Raw genomic sequence first — 13,161 nt, forward strand, 5'->3', positions numbered from 1 at the left:
GCTCGCTGGTGGTCTCATAGGCCTGCATTTAGTACACAAAGTAGAGAGCCCACGTAATTTTGGAGAATCTCTAGAGAGGTCTCACATGCTCACAATATAGCATTCTTCATCTTTGCTATCATTATCCCTTCAGCGCAAGTTCAGAAGGTTAAATTCGTGTTTGTTACTCTACTACCCAAACAAATCCTTATTTGCTGCTCTGAAGAAAATACTGGAACTAGAGAAGCAACTGGATGCTAAACAGAAGCTTTGAACTAAGATTGCGGAAAAACAAATTAACAAGATTTAAATTAACATGCTATCCATACAAACTATTGCGAAAAAAAGACCCACAAATAACAGACCCAACATAAAGACCTAAAGTAACAGACCTTAAGTTAACAGGCCTGGCCATAGGCCTGGCTGCATGGCTAGTTCTGAATTCAGAATTCAATTTCCACGTTATCGTTTAGATGTGGGAATTTGAAGGTCGCCATAAACAAATGACCATAGTCACTGTTAACTAAGAATCAGCTAATCTACAACCACAGATTCAATAGAGAAGACTGGTTCAAATTTTACTTTTGACTGGTGGAGAAAAAATGATTGTGTAAGCATGTTAAGCTGGTGAATCGAAAAAAAATAACTAAATAACTAAATATATATACAAAACACTGCAGAAACTAATAAATGACGGAGATGATATGAAATGAGATATTAATTTGCTAAGCTTAGTAAATGGTGCACTCTAGACACTGAGAATGAGTTTGTGTGATCGAACAACAGTTCCATGATCATCAACGTAAATATCCATGTCACTGTACTCTCCGGTTGAAAGCAATTCCATGAGCCTTTGTGGCTTGATGGGTAGCTCATAGGGAAAGAATGCATGATTTTCTTCACTGTGAAATCTCCACAATATTGTAATTCCTAGTAATGAAAAACAGTAATAAGAATGCAGTAATAAAGACTTATCACTGAGGATTGTGCTCGGCACAATTTCCTTAAGACGAAAAACGCCGCCGGTATGGTTGCGGCCAGCCTCAAGCGTACGTCTCCCAGAATACGACAGTGGATGAGCGTGTCACCAGCCAATGACCAGTTCTGCAGGAAGTCTCAGCATACTCCAGACAAGTTTTTTAATCAGTGGAAAATAATGTTGTGTTTTTTAAAACAGGAGAGACCTTAGTTTTAGTTTTATAGATCTGAAAAAACGCAACTCAAGGCTAGATTCAGGACTCCTCATTGCCTTTATGGTTTGACTCGAATCAAGGAAAGATTTTGTAAGCCTAGTACTTTCGTTTGGAAAGAAGACCCAAAAAACATGGTATTTGCACGCTTAAGCCCAATTGGGTGGATTTGAGCTCCCACCTCCCAAGAGCCCCCAAACCAAGGAGGCCTTGTGTGCGCGTGAGCACCTCCTTATATCTCTCTACACTATCCCTCCATAAGGACACAACCAATATAAACTTAAGAGTCTTAAGTTTAGTAACCAATGTGGGACTAAAGCCCCCCACATTAGAGTGTAGTAGATACAAAAGGTCATGGGTTCAAACCCATGAGGACACAAATTCATTCACATTTCCAACAAATATCACCAGAGTCAAATGGTCTTTTAGTTGTGAGGCTTTCATTAATTTCTTCACATTGGTTCATCAATGACATGACTTCAAATTGTAGAGACATGTCCCTCAAGGAACCAAGTTGGGACAGCTCAATCTGCATTATATACAAACCGAATAAACAAATAAAATAAATCCAAAGCTTAAGCAGTATAACCAAAGTATAGGAGACTAATAACTATATGTCGTAATAATAGTACCACAATAAAGACATCCTTGATATGGGGCTCCATGAAAATGGCAATGCATATCTGGAGGGAATAAAAATTTTGTTGTGCCGACCTACTGGGTCCATGTCTATCATTTTGAAGCGCTCCATGAAAATGGCAATGCCTATCTTGAGGGAACATAAATTTGTTGTACCGACCTACTGGGTTCATTTCTATCGTTTTGAAGGGTCTACAGTGTAAAGAATTGTAACAGTAAGTACTTCCAATGAGTTCGTGGAACATTAGAGATCCCCTACATTATGGCCACAACGATCTAATTTTTTTCATTGAAGTTCTAACTAGCTACCAGAGTTCAAATTAAAACGCCGATCAAAATGCCTAACCATGAAATCTTGTCATATAACAAATTTCAAGTGACCCTTTTTAGAAAAAAAGATAACAGATTAATTAGACCTACGTCACCTAACTAAATTACAATTTGATAAGTTGCTATCCTGAACTATTCCAAATCAACTAGTATGCATATGCTAAAACACTAATTATAGTGTTAGTTTATACTAAGAGAGTCATATGATATGATGATTAGCTAGTTAGGGTTAGAAGATAATGTGAAAAAGAAGAGAGATGGAGGCACAAGAGGAATTAGGGTTTAGAGTATATTTATTCTACCCATCGGTTCATATATTTATACTTAACTTGGGTGATAAGTTTCCCTTATACACGCAACTACTAAATAAGTGTCACTTATAATATTGTGGGACTCTACATACGTCAACACCCCCCTTCAAGTTGGAGCATAGATATTGCTCATGCCCAATTTGTTACAAATATAATTCAAAATTGGACGAAACACTAGTTTGGTGAATATATCAGCTAACTGATCATGAGACGCCACATAAGGAGTACTTATCTCTTTTGTTTCAACCTTATGTCGGACATAATGACAATCTACCTCTATGTGCTTAGTTCGCTCATGAAATACTAGATTAGAGTTGATATAGATGGCTGCCTGATTGTCACAATGAAGTGGTATAGGTAAGCCGTACCTCAAAACCCAACCCATGTAACAGATTACGAATCCACGTTAACTCACCAGTACTCTAAGCCATAGCTCTATACTTAGCCTCTGCACTAGACTTTGCCACAACTATTTGCTTTTTACTCTTCCAAGTCACCAAATTTCCACCAAGGAAGGTACAATACCCAGTGGTGGATCGTCTATTTGAGATAGATCCTACATAATCAGCATCTGAATATCCAACAACATCAAACTTTCCATTAGAACGATATATCAATCCACGACCTGGAGAACCTTTCAAATACCGCACAATACGAATAACTGCCTAGTAGTAAGGAATTTGTGGTGCATACATGTACTGAGATACTACACTAACGACAAAAGAGATATATGGACAAGTGATAGTAGCATAGATCAGTTTTCCTACCAGTCTACGATATCCCTCAACATCAGCATATAACTCTCCAACATCTGACTAGAGTTTGTTGTTCAAATCCATAGGAGTCTCTGTTAGGCAAGCTCCTAAATTACCTGTCTCACTGAGTAAGTCTAATACATACTTTCTCTGTGAGAGATGAATTTCACCAGGATACCTTGTAACTTCAATGCCTAAGAAATACTTCAGTTCTCCAAGATCTTTGGTCTGAAACTGCCTTGAGAGATTAACTTTAAGTCGAGCAATACCCTGTTTGTCAGAACCTGTGACAATAATATCATCTACATACACAACTAAGATAATAATTCCTTGCTGGGTTTTTTCTGTAAAACAAAGAATGATCATATTCACACCTAGTCATTCCATTAGCCATCAAACCAAACTCTAGGAGACTACTTGAGCCCATACAGAGCTAGACTTCTATAATCGACATATTTTCCCCCTGGAGTAACAAAACCAGGAGGTTGTACCATATAAATTTCTTCCAGGAGATCACCATATAAAAAGGCATTCTTCACATCCAACTGATACAGAGGCCGGTGATGATGGACAACGATAGAAATAACAATACGCACAGAGGCTAATTAACTTGGCAACAAGAGAAACGTCTCGGAGTAATCAATACCATAAGGCTAGGTAAAACCTTTAGCAACAAGGCGAGCTTTTAAACTAGAAACAGTACCATCCGGATTATGTTTAACAGTGAAAACCCACTTACAAGCAACCATTTTCTTCCCAGGAGGAAGATCTGCAAGGACTCAAGTTTCATTAGAATACAAGGCACTCAATTCCTCTTCCATTGCTTGCTTCCAGCCAAGATAGGATAGAGCATCCCTGTAGTTAGAAGGGACGTACAGAGACAGACAAGAAGGATGTAGCAAAAGACTTGACAGATGGTGGTAAATGATCATGGGAAACATATTGAGAAATAGAGTACTGGGCATACTTACTAGGATGACGCATACTGTCAGGAGGACGTTCCAGTTTCCGTAGGGCAATAGGAACATGGAGATCAGAAGGAGTGACAACAGGATCCACAGATATAGTGGGAAGAGGTACAATGGAGGCAGCGGAGCAGTAGAACAGGCGACCTCGAGCTCGTGAACACCAGTTTCATGCAAGGGGCACACACCCTCCTTCCTCGAGAGCTTGAAGAGTCCTCAAAGGGATCAGTGGACACCATACCGTCTAAAGAGTAAAACGAAACATCTTCAAAAAACACATCAGCACAAACAATGGATTTATGTAGATGAGGCCTATAACACTTGTGCCCTTTCTGCGTACATGAATACCCAGCACGAGGGTATCCAATTTATCACGACTAGGTTGGAGATTATGAACAAAGCAAACACAACAAAAAATACGAGGGGGGAGATGAAAAGATGGTTGACTAGGAAAAAGAACAGAGTGTGGTATTTTTCCACCTAACATTGAAGAGGGCATACGATTAATTAAGTATGTGGCAGTAAGGACTGCCTCTGCCCAATAAAACTTTGAAAGATTTGTTTGAAACATTAAGCTTCGGGTAACTTCAAGAATAGGTATGTTCTTTCGCTCAGCAACCCACCCCATTCTGTTGTAGTGTATCCACACATAAGGTTTGATATGTAATGCCATGGTCATCTAAAACACTTGAATAAGGAAGATTCATAATCTTTGGCATTATCAGTTCGAAAAACATGCATGCAGGTTTGCAGAATACTGATTAGTAATCTCAGCATATAATTTTTGAAAGATAGAGAATACTTGAGAACGATTTTCCATAATATGTACCCAACAAACACGAGAGAAATAATTTATAAATGTAATAAAGTATTTGGCTCCAAAAAGGCCAGTGGTTCTACAAGGACCCCAGACATCTGAATGAACTAACTGAAAAGGAGAACTAGAATACTTATTTAACCTATTTTTGTAAGTAGCATAATGATGTTTGGTTAACTCACAAACCTCACAACTTAAAGACTGAATATTAGAAGAAATACTAGGAACTAAATAATGTAAACTATTCAGAGGAAAATGACCAATGCGCCTATGCCACTGAACAAGAGATACTGAAACTGTGAGGGCCTATTTCTGGTGAAAGTGCCCATAACCATCTTGAAAGTAATAGATGCCGCCGTGCTCATAGTCTCATAGCCCCCACCAACTAGTGTCTTTGTCTGTAGATCCTGAAACACAACGTGAGTGGAGAAAAAGATGACATTGCAGTTAAGAGAGTGGGTAAGATGATGAATAGACAATAAATTAAATGGAAAATCTTGAATAAGTAAAACAAAGACAAGAGATACATGACGAGTTAACTGCATAATACCCCGACCAAGAATACTAGCCTTAGCCTCATTTGCTAATATGACATATGATGGTTTATGGGTATACTCAATATTAGAAAACAATTGGGGTTTACCAATCATATGATCAGAAGCTCCTGAGTCAATGACCCAAAATTTGTTACCACTTGTATGAAGACATGTTTTACCTGAATCGGCTAAGGTTGCAGTAGGTGTGTTTGATAAACTCGATTAGTGGTGTCAAATGGGTCGGGCCGGGTTGGCCCGACCCTCAAACAATGAAGCCCTCATGCTTTGAAGGTCGGGCCAGCCCTACTCTCATTTATCTCGAGGGCCGGGTCGGGTTGGACCAATGTTTAAATCTCGAAGCCTTTACCCACCTCTCAACCTTCTCGAGAAGGCTTGAGGGCCAAACGTGAGGGCCGCTATGTTATACATTTGATTTAAAAAATAAATTCAGAAACATTAGTTAAAAATGATAAAATCGAATGCACTTCACAATTAAACCTTCAAACTACTAAAAACACTTATTAAAGTTGTATTAATCAATTAAGATCAGTTAAATTTATTTTATAAAATATTATAATAAAATTATAAGGTTGGCAAACTTAATAGATAAACGTTATTTTAAGTGATTTTTAGCATATTAATGCTAAAATGAAATATATTATAAAAATATTTATTAAAATATATGTAATAAATGTTGAGGGCCTAATGAGGGTCGGGCTTAAAAGAGGGCTTAAGTTTCAAAGTCTAGGCCTTTAGCCTCCCCTCAAAGGCTTGAGGGCCAGATAGGCCCAGCCCACGAATGTGTGAGGGCCTCATTTTGAGGGATTTTTCGGCCCATGGGCCGGGTCGGGGCGGGCGGGCTAAGAGTTTGAGGGCCATTTTGACACCCCTAAACTCGATGAACTGACTATAATAGCTTGTATCCGGCCTCTTCATCAAGGCCGCAAGATCTTCTTGAACTTTTTGAAAATTGGCATCTTTGTGATCAAATATTGTGGTATTGTTGGCTTTGTGCATAGGTGGGCGTCCTGTTATATCCCAACAAAAATCAGAACTATGATTATTGCGCCCACAGTGTTCATAAGGAGCAAAACCACCCATACCACGACCACGACCACTCCCTTGGCTACGACCACCTCCACGTCCACGACTGGATCTACCCCCTCTACCTCCATTACCACAACCAAATGAGGAGTTATTATAATTATTATTGTTTAGAGGAATCAATAAAGTTGCACTGTCATTGTGCCTTGGAATGGTGCAATAATACGAGACAGACGAGAATAAGCTTCAGACAGAGTAGGGAGTTTAGCTTTGATTCAGCCTGAACTTGGGCCTTCACATTAGCACACTCGGGATGTAGACCGGATAGAAATTTTGAGACTCGAAATTCCTCTCTTTGTTTCTTCAACTGATTAATGTATGTAATCAGTGGGTGATAAATATTCAGTTCTTCCCACTTGATACGAAGAGAATTATAATACTCTGAAATAGACATATCTCCTTGAGTTAGATCAAAGGTGTTCTCATACAACTAGAAGATACGTGAAGTATTCTATGATTGAGAATATAATTATTCTTGCAGATACTCCCAAATCTCCTTAGAAGTTTAAAAAAATGCACAGTATTATAAACATCCTTCAATTTGACAGATATCATACCAACAGAGAAAACAGGTGTATTACCGAATTCATCGGTTTTTGGAACAACTTCAGTCATTGTAAAGAAAATAAGTACTCACTATACAGATATGAAGAGAGCGTGTTATACTATGGTATAGGTCTGAACAGTGAGGAGGGTGTGCACCCCATTACGAAGGCAATCTAGAGGGTGTGCGCCCCTATACCAATACTAACACAGAGACTGCAAGATACAGAGAGGTTGTTCCCCTCTATCAATACTAAGATAGAGAGATTGCGGAAGACAGAGACTGCGGAAGCGAAACAATACTAAGAGACAATACTGAGACTGGTGATAAAACTGGAACCTTGAAACTTCATATTGCTTTTTTAGCATTCTCCCAACATAGTCGGCTCTGATACCATGTTAGTTTATACTATGAGAGTCATATGATGACTAGCTAGTTAGGGTTAGAAGATAAAGTGAAAAAGAAGAGAGATGGAGGCACAAAAGGAATTAGGGTTTAGAGTATATTTACTCTACCCATCAGTTAATATATTTATACTTAACTTAACTTGGGTGATAAGTTTCCCTTATACACCAAACAACACTACTAAATAAGTGTCTACACTTATAACATTGTGGGACTCTACATACGTTAATATATACCATGTTCAAGCTTTAGCCAAGTATGCTAGGAAGATAATCATACAATAAAACGCATACATGACAGTGAAAATTGAAAGAAAAAATTATTGACATGAGTATTGAACTATAGTGGACTTTACATTATGGGTATGAGTACTGTAGGGGAAATTCCAAGTATCCCCTGATCTTCCTCTGTGCCTTGTGATCTGAAATCCTTTGCTGAATAGAGAAAGGATGAGATGGTGGTGAGTTCAGGGTTGAACCGTCTGACGGCTACCTACGTATCTCCTTTGTTTTATTGGAGAATCAAACCCTATTTTATGTAGTTCCTAAGAGCGAATCCCTATAGTTTATATAGGAAAGGCTACGAGAGTCCTAGGGTTAGGGCTGTCCTCACCGCTTGTGAGTTCCCTTCCATCTTTGGACTCTGCCTTCCTATTAGGATTCCTCTTCTTATGGAAGTCTGAATCTAGACCATATCTTATGAGAGGTAAGTTTCCTTGTTGATCATAATGTCCCATCGAGTATGGAAAGATTATATCTAAAAGGTAACTCTTAAGATATGTCATCACGATTTCTTCCTTATCATCAAAGATCGCTGATAAGCACCCAAAACTGTAATATGAAACCCCATTGAGACATATAAATTTGGTTAATTATGTGTTTAATAATCATGAAATAAATATATTTTCGTACTTTTACAAGTATTCGCAGTAAACATGAAAATATTGGTTAAACCTGCGTTAAAGCACAAGGAATGATATATATATGAATTCTTCCCCCTCATCCCACGTGAAATACCAAACCTCATTTACTTTATTTTTATCAACCACATTAAAGCAAAGTGACACCTTGCTTTTTTTTCACTATTAACACCTAATCCAATTAATTACATGCAAGGTGTCAACTTTGCACCAATAATTTGGCATTTTTGTCTTGACATGCTCCATGATTGATGACTCATCAAATCTTATGGGCCCGCATAGTGGGTCCATGTGCAGTTCAGTGGCGGTCCGAGCTTTTGGCAATTTTACAACTTTCCGCCTATGCGTAGAGTTCATCGCCCTGATTGTCTGAGCAGCTCACTTGTTGCATTCGAGTCCTGGTTCAAGAGGCAGGAGCTCCGGAAGTTTGATGCTTCTGTGCGGATTTGTTGGGCTTCACATGACTGATTTGGAAGAATTCATATATACATCATTTCCCGTGCTTTAACGCAGGTTTAACCAATATTTTCATGTTTACTGCGAATACCTACAAAAGTACGAAAATATACTTATTTCATGATTATTAAACACATAATTAACCAAATTTATATGTCTCAATGGGGTTTCATATTACAGTTTTGGGTGCTTATCACACTACCCCCAAACAGCACTTTGCTCGTCCTCAAGCAAAGAAGAGACATTAAAACAGATAAGTGGCCAAAAATGTGTAGTCCTAACTAATTCTCGTTTTGCAGAGTGCGGTTGCATTGACCATATGCAACAAGGCCTTAAACCACTAGGAATTCCCTAGTGGACGAGTTATAGCCTCCTGAGAGTTTTCCAGAGAAGATACTCACAAACTTCATTTATACTACAACGACTTAGTGACAAAAACTCGTTTCCTAAATTAATCTTAGATATCCATACATCTCCTTAGTAGGGAACGAGGATTAATTTCTTTGAAACTCAAGTTAATATGCATTCAATAATTAAAACATCTACATATGATCATGCATGCAGTGAACTTTTCATTGAAATGTACTAGCAGGGTCGTTTCTGGATCCTTTGGAGAGCGTACCTAAATGGGTTCTCATAGGTCTGTGTCGAAACACAAATTCACTCAAAATTTTTCCACTCAGGTTTCGTTAACTCCAATGTACAGTGAGTGGGCTTACGTCTCCTCACATCTCAATGATAGTCAGAGGAGTCGAGGTCGATCAATCACGTCTACTACTTATTATCACACCTTCCTACTCCTAAATAAGCTAGAGGTCTTTATTAGGTATTGTGGGCACTACAAGAAAACAGGTTTTACGCCACGGTCTAAAACCGTGGAAAAAGGGCTTTTCCCACGGTTTTGGACCGTCAGAGGATCGTGGGCTATTTGTGCGTCGGGAATGGTCTACCGACAGCCATGACCATTGGTAAAGCTCACCAATAGCGACGGTCTTTGCAACGGTCATTGCCGTCGGTATAGCCACGATTTTAATACGTCAGAAAAGCTGTCGGAAAAGGTCAGTATTTCCCACGGTTTGAGTCCGTAGGTAAATATTATTTGTACCGACGGTTATAGGCCGTGGGTAAAGATATTTCCTACGGTCTTAGTATGTGGGATTTGGTGTTTGCGTCGTGAATTTTGGTTTTTGGCTGGTTGTTATTTGACCGTGGGTAAAGTGGACGACCGTGGGAAAAAGTACTTTTGCGACGGGTATGGGCCGTGGCAGTTATTTATTGTTTAAAAAAAATATTGATATTTTAATTCCTGTTGGGTCATTTTACCTGCAATCATCAACAAAGACCTAGCAAAACTCCCCTAACCATCCTACACCTCAAAATCACCATTTCCATTCATCCTCATCATCTTGAAAGAATCGCGGTTGAGCTATAAAAAATATATATAATTACAAGGTACGGAGAAAGCAACAAAGGAAATAGAGGACATCTCAAGTAACTAGCCAAATTAACCAATCACCGAGAGGCAAGAAGCCATAAATAGCATAAATTACACTACTAGCACAAATTTCAATATAAAGTAAGGTAAAAAAATGCACTTTGGTTCGTTGCTTATTTTATTTCAAACTGCAAATACATCTCTAATTATTACACATGAGAGGATAACTTACTTGTAATGGAGTGCCAGCAAGAAGTAAACGTGTTGGCAGCGATATCTATCGAGATCTCGCGCTAGAACTGATTCCCTGTCTTTCATTCGTTGTGCTTCATCGATTATGATATACTTCCAATCAATTCTTGATAGCTTCGACCGGTCGTACATAATAAATTCATATGTGGTCACACGCACATTAAATTTCAACACACAGACCTCATATAGGACAAGTATCAGCATTAGAAACATTACTCCACCAGATGCCATATCAGGTCATAAAAAAGAAAAAGAGAAAGTATCAGTCTCTTACATGAGAAAATAACTTTTAGAGCACTAAACACTCGGCTGCGAATGAATAAATCTTCAACGGCTTCACAATCAGATGAATTGTAGAACCATATCCCATTAACTTCTTAGGGAGCATTCTTATATAGCAAATATGGGATCGTCATCTCGTATTCAAATTCTCCCAAGAGATCCTCCACCAAATAATCTGAAAGAACATTACAATTTCAATTAGAAATAAAGAACTCTTTTCATATAGAGAAAATATTTCCCGTTACTTTATTGCATAACTTGACACAATTATTTAGAAGTTGAAGTTACCATATCGTGCTCCAACCCCTTGGCATCCTCATATGAGAATTCAAGTGTCCCTCTGTAATTAGCCTCATTTAAACACCCTGCAGTGATAGTATTCCAAGTGACGGTAATCACACCTTCATTTTTCAGTAATCCGATAGATTCCCTACACATACCAAAGGGGGCAAACGTTTGCTTAAATGCCTGTGTCAAATGATTGAATACCAAAATCAGAAATGCAAGGTGTCCTAAACAAAAAACTGTATGTATTGTCTAGTCTTGAATAGTATCGATGAAGATGTTGAATTTTGACAGCTTAAGGACTAAAAAGCATAAAGCTGTGTGTGTGTGTGTGGGAAGAGATACCTGATTTTCTGTAATGGTACTTTAAGATGCTGGGCAAGTTCATTTATATGTACCCCCGCATCGCCATCACTGAAATTACGGCAAAGAGATGCAAATGGACCAAAATTCATTAGTAAGACACTTCGGAGAAATCTAGAAAAGCACTACATATACAATCTGCACTATCAAAGAACATTCACACCAGGTGATTAGAAAGGAACCAAACACATCTAGTGCACCACGATCATTATAATTGTCCGCATGAAAATAAAAATAAAAGGGGTTAGTTTTGTCGCCTAACTTACAGGTTTGCAGGGAGCTGCAAATAATCAAGCACCATCTTAGATGTCCCACTGATTCCGTTGCAGCTATATTGTTGCTCAGAAACCTACAAATTGGAAAACATTCCATTAAATACATTTGAAAAAGAAAAGGAAATTGGAAGGAAACGTAAGACCCAATTCGTTTCGTGTCTTGATTGATTTGGAACAGCTCCTTGATATCCTGTTGACCCAGGTCCTTGATATCCCGTTGACAAGTTCCTGCCTGTGGCAGAATTGGTCGCATGGAGTTGAGTTTGTGCACTACCTTTCATCTGGTTTAAACGGAAACACACCACATTAATAAAAAAATGTAGATGTGAGGCGTCAAAAGCATACAAAATTATGTTAAAGATAGACATATTTATCGAGATAAGTGACAATTACCTGTAATTTAGAGTTATAGAGGTGCACATATATGCACTCAATGAAGTGGTAAGCTATTTCATTGAAGTTTGTGACAAGCTTGAAAAAGAATGTTCAGTCTCAAGATTTTCCTTTAAACAAACTAGCAGCATATCGATAGTAAGTCCCTCCCCCAATAGGATGCATCCTCCCTCTAGAATCTAAAATGTTGAGAGTATGAGACGTTTTCAGAAGCTGATCATACCTAACACGTTGGAGAGTAACCATTCATGTTAACAGATTGATGGAAGTATAAATCTAGAAATAGCAAGAAGAACGATCAACAAATTTCAGATTAAAAAATCGTACGTAGGGATTGCAAGACCCAGTGATAGCAAGGACCGAGCTTCTTGATCAAAAAATTCAAAGTGCTTTTGTAGATGATCAACACTGGCATGTTCCAAATAATAAGCACTCATTTCTTTCCTGCAATGAATTTGGTTATCAGAATTAGTTGCACCTTTCAAAGTTGACAAGTATTATCCATGTGAAAGTATGAGAAGACTGAAACCCTTCTACAGAAATAGGTAGCTCAGAAAAGCAGGGAATAAGATTACAGAATTATTAAATAAAAGAAAAAATAACAAAAATTATACATACATACATATATACATGCAGGCACCAAAATGAATGACATGAGAAAATTCAAGACCGAACACGATTATGCGATAGAGGATTACATAAAGATATCATCGAAAATTCCAACGAGATTAAACATATTACATCCAACCAAATAATAACTACTAGCTTTACTAGACCAAAAGTTGCATATCATAGACAAAGAAGTAAAAGCGATTAAAAGAACTATTGATAGATCTTTAGTCATTAATTAGTTTGCTTACTCGTTCTCCATAAAAAGCTCTCCATATGTAATTCCATCAGCATACTGAATTTTCTTGAAATGATCG

General features: G+C 38.1%; 1 long non-coding RNA gene across 1 annotated transcript; it reads right to left on the reverse strand.

The window, feature by feature from the left end:
* Positions 1 to 12,241: 12,241 nt before the first annotated feature.
* On the reverse strand, positions 12,242 to 13,161 carry LOC147503162 (uncharacterized). Its single transcript, XR_015221181.1, has 3 exons — positions 13,096 to 13,161; positions 12,563 to 12,679; positions 12,242 to 12,414 (listed from the first exon to the last, which is right to left on the reverse strand). It is a non-coding gene; the product is annotated as an uncharacterized LOC147503162 (long non-coding RNA).

Source organism: Coptis chinensis, chromosome 4 (genome assembly GCF_015680905.1).
Source record: "Coptis chinensis isolate HL-2020 chromosome 4, ASM1568090v1, whole genome shotgun sequence".
In the NCBI taxonomy this organism is placed as follows: domain Eukaryota; kingdom Viridiplantae; phylum Streptophyta; class Magnoliopsida; order Ranunculales; family Ranunculaceae; genus Coptis; species Coptis chinensis.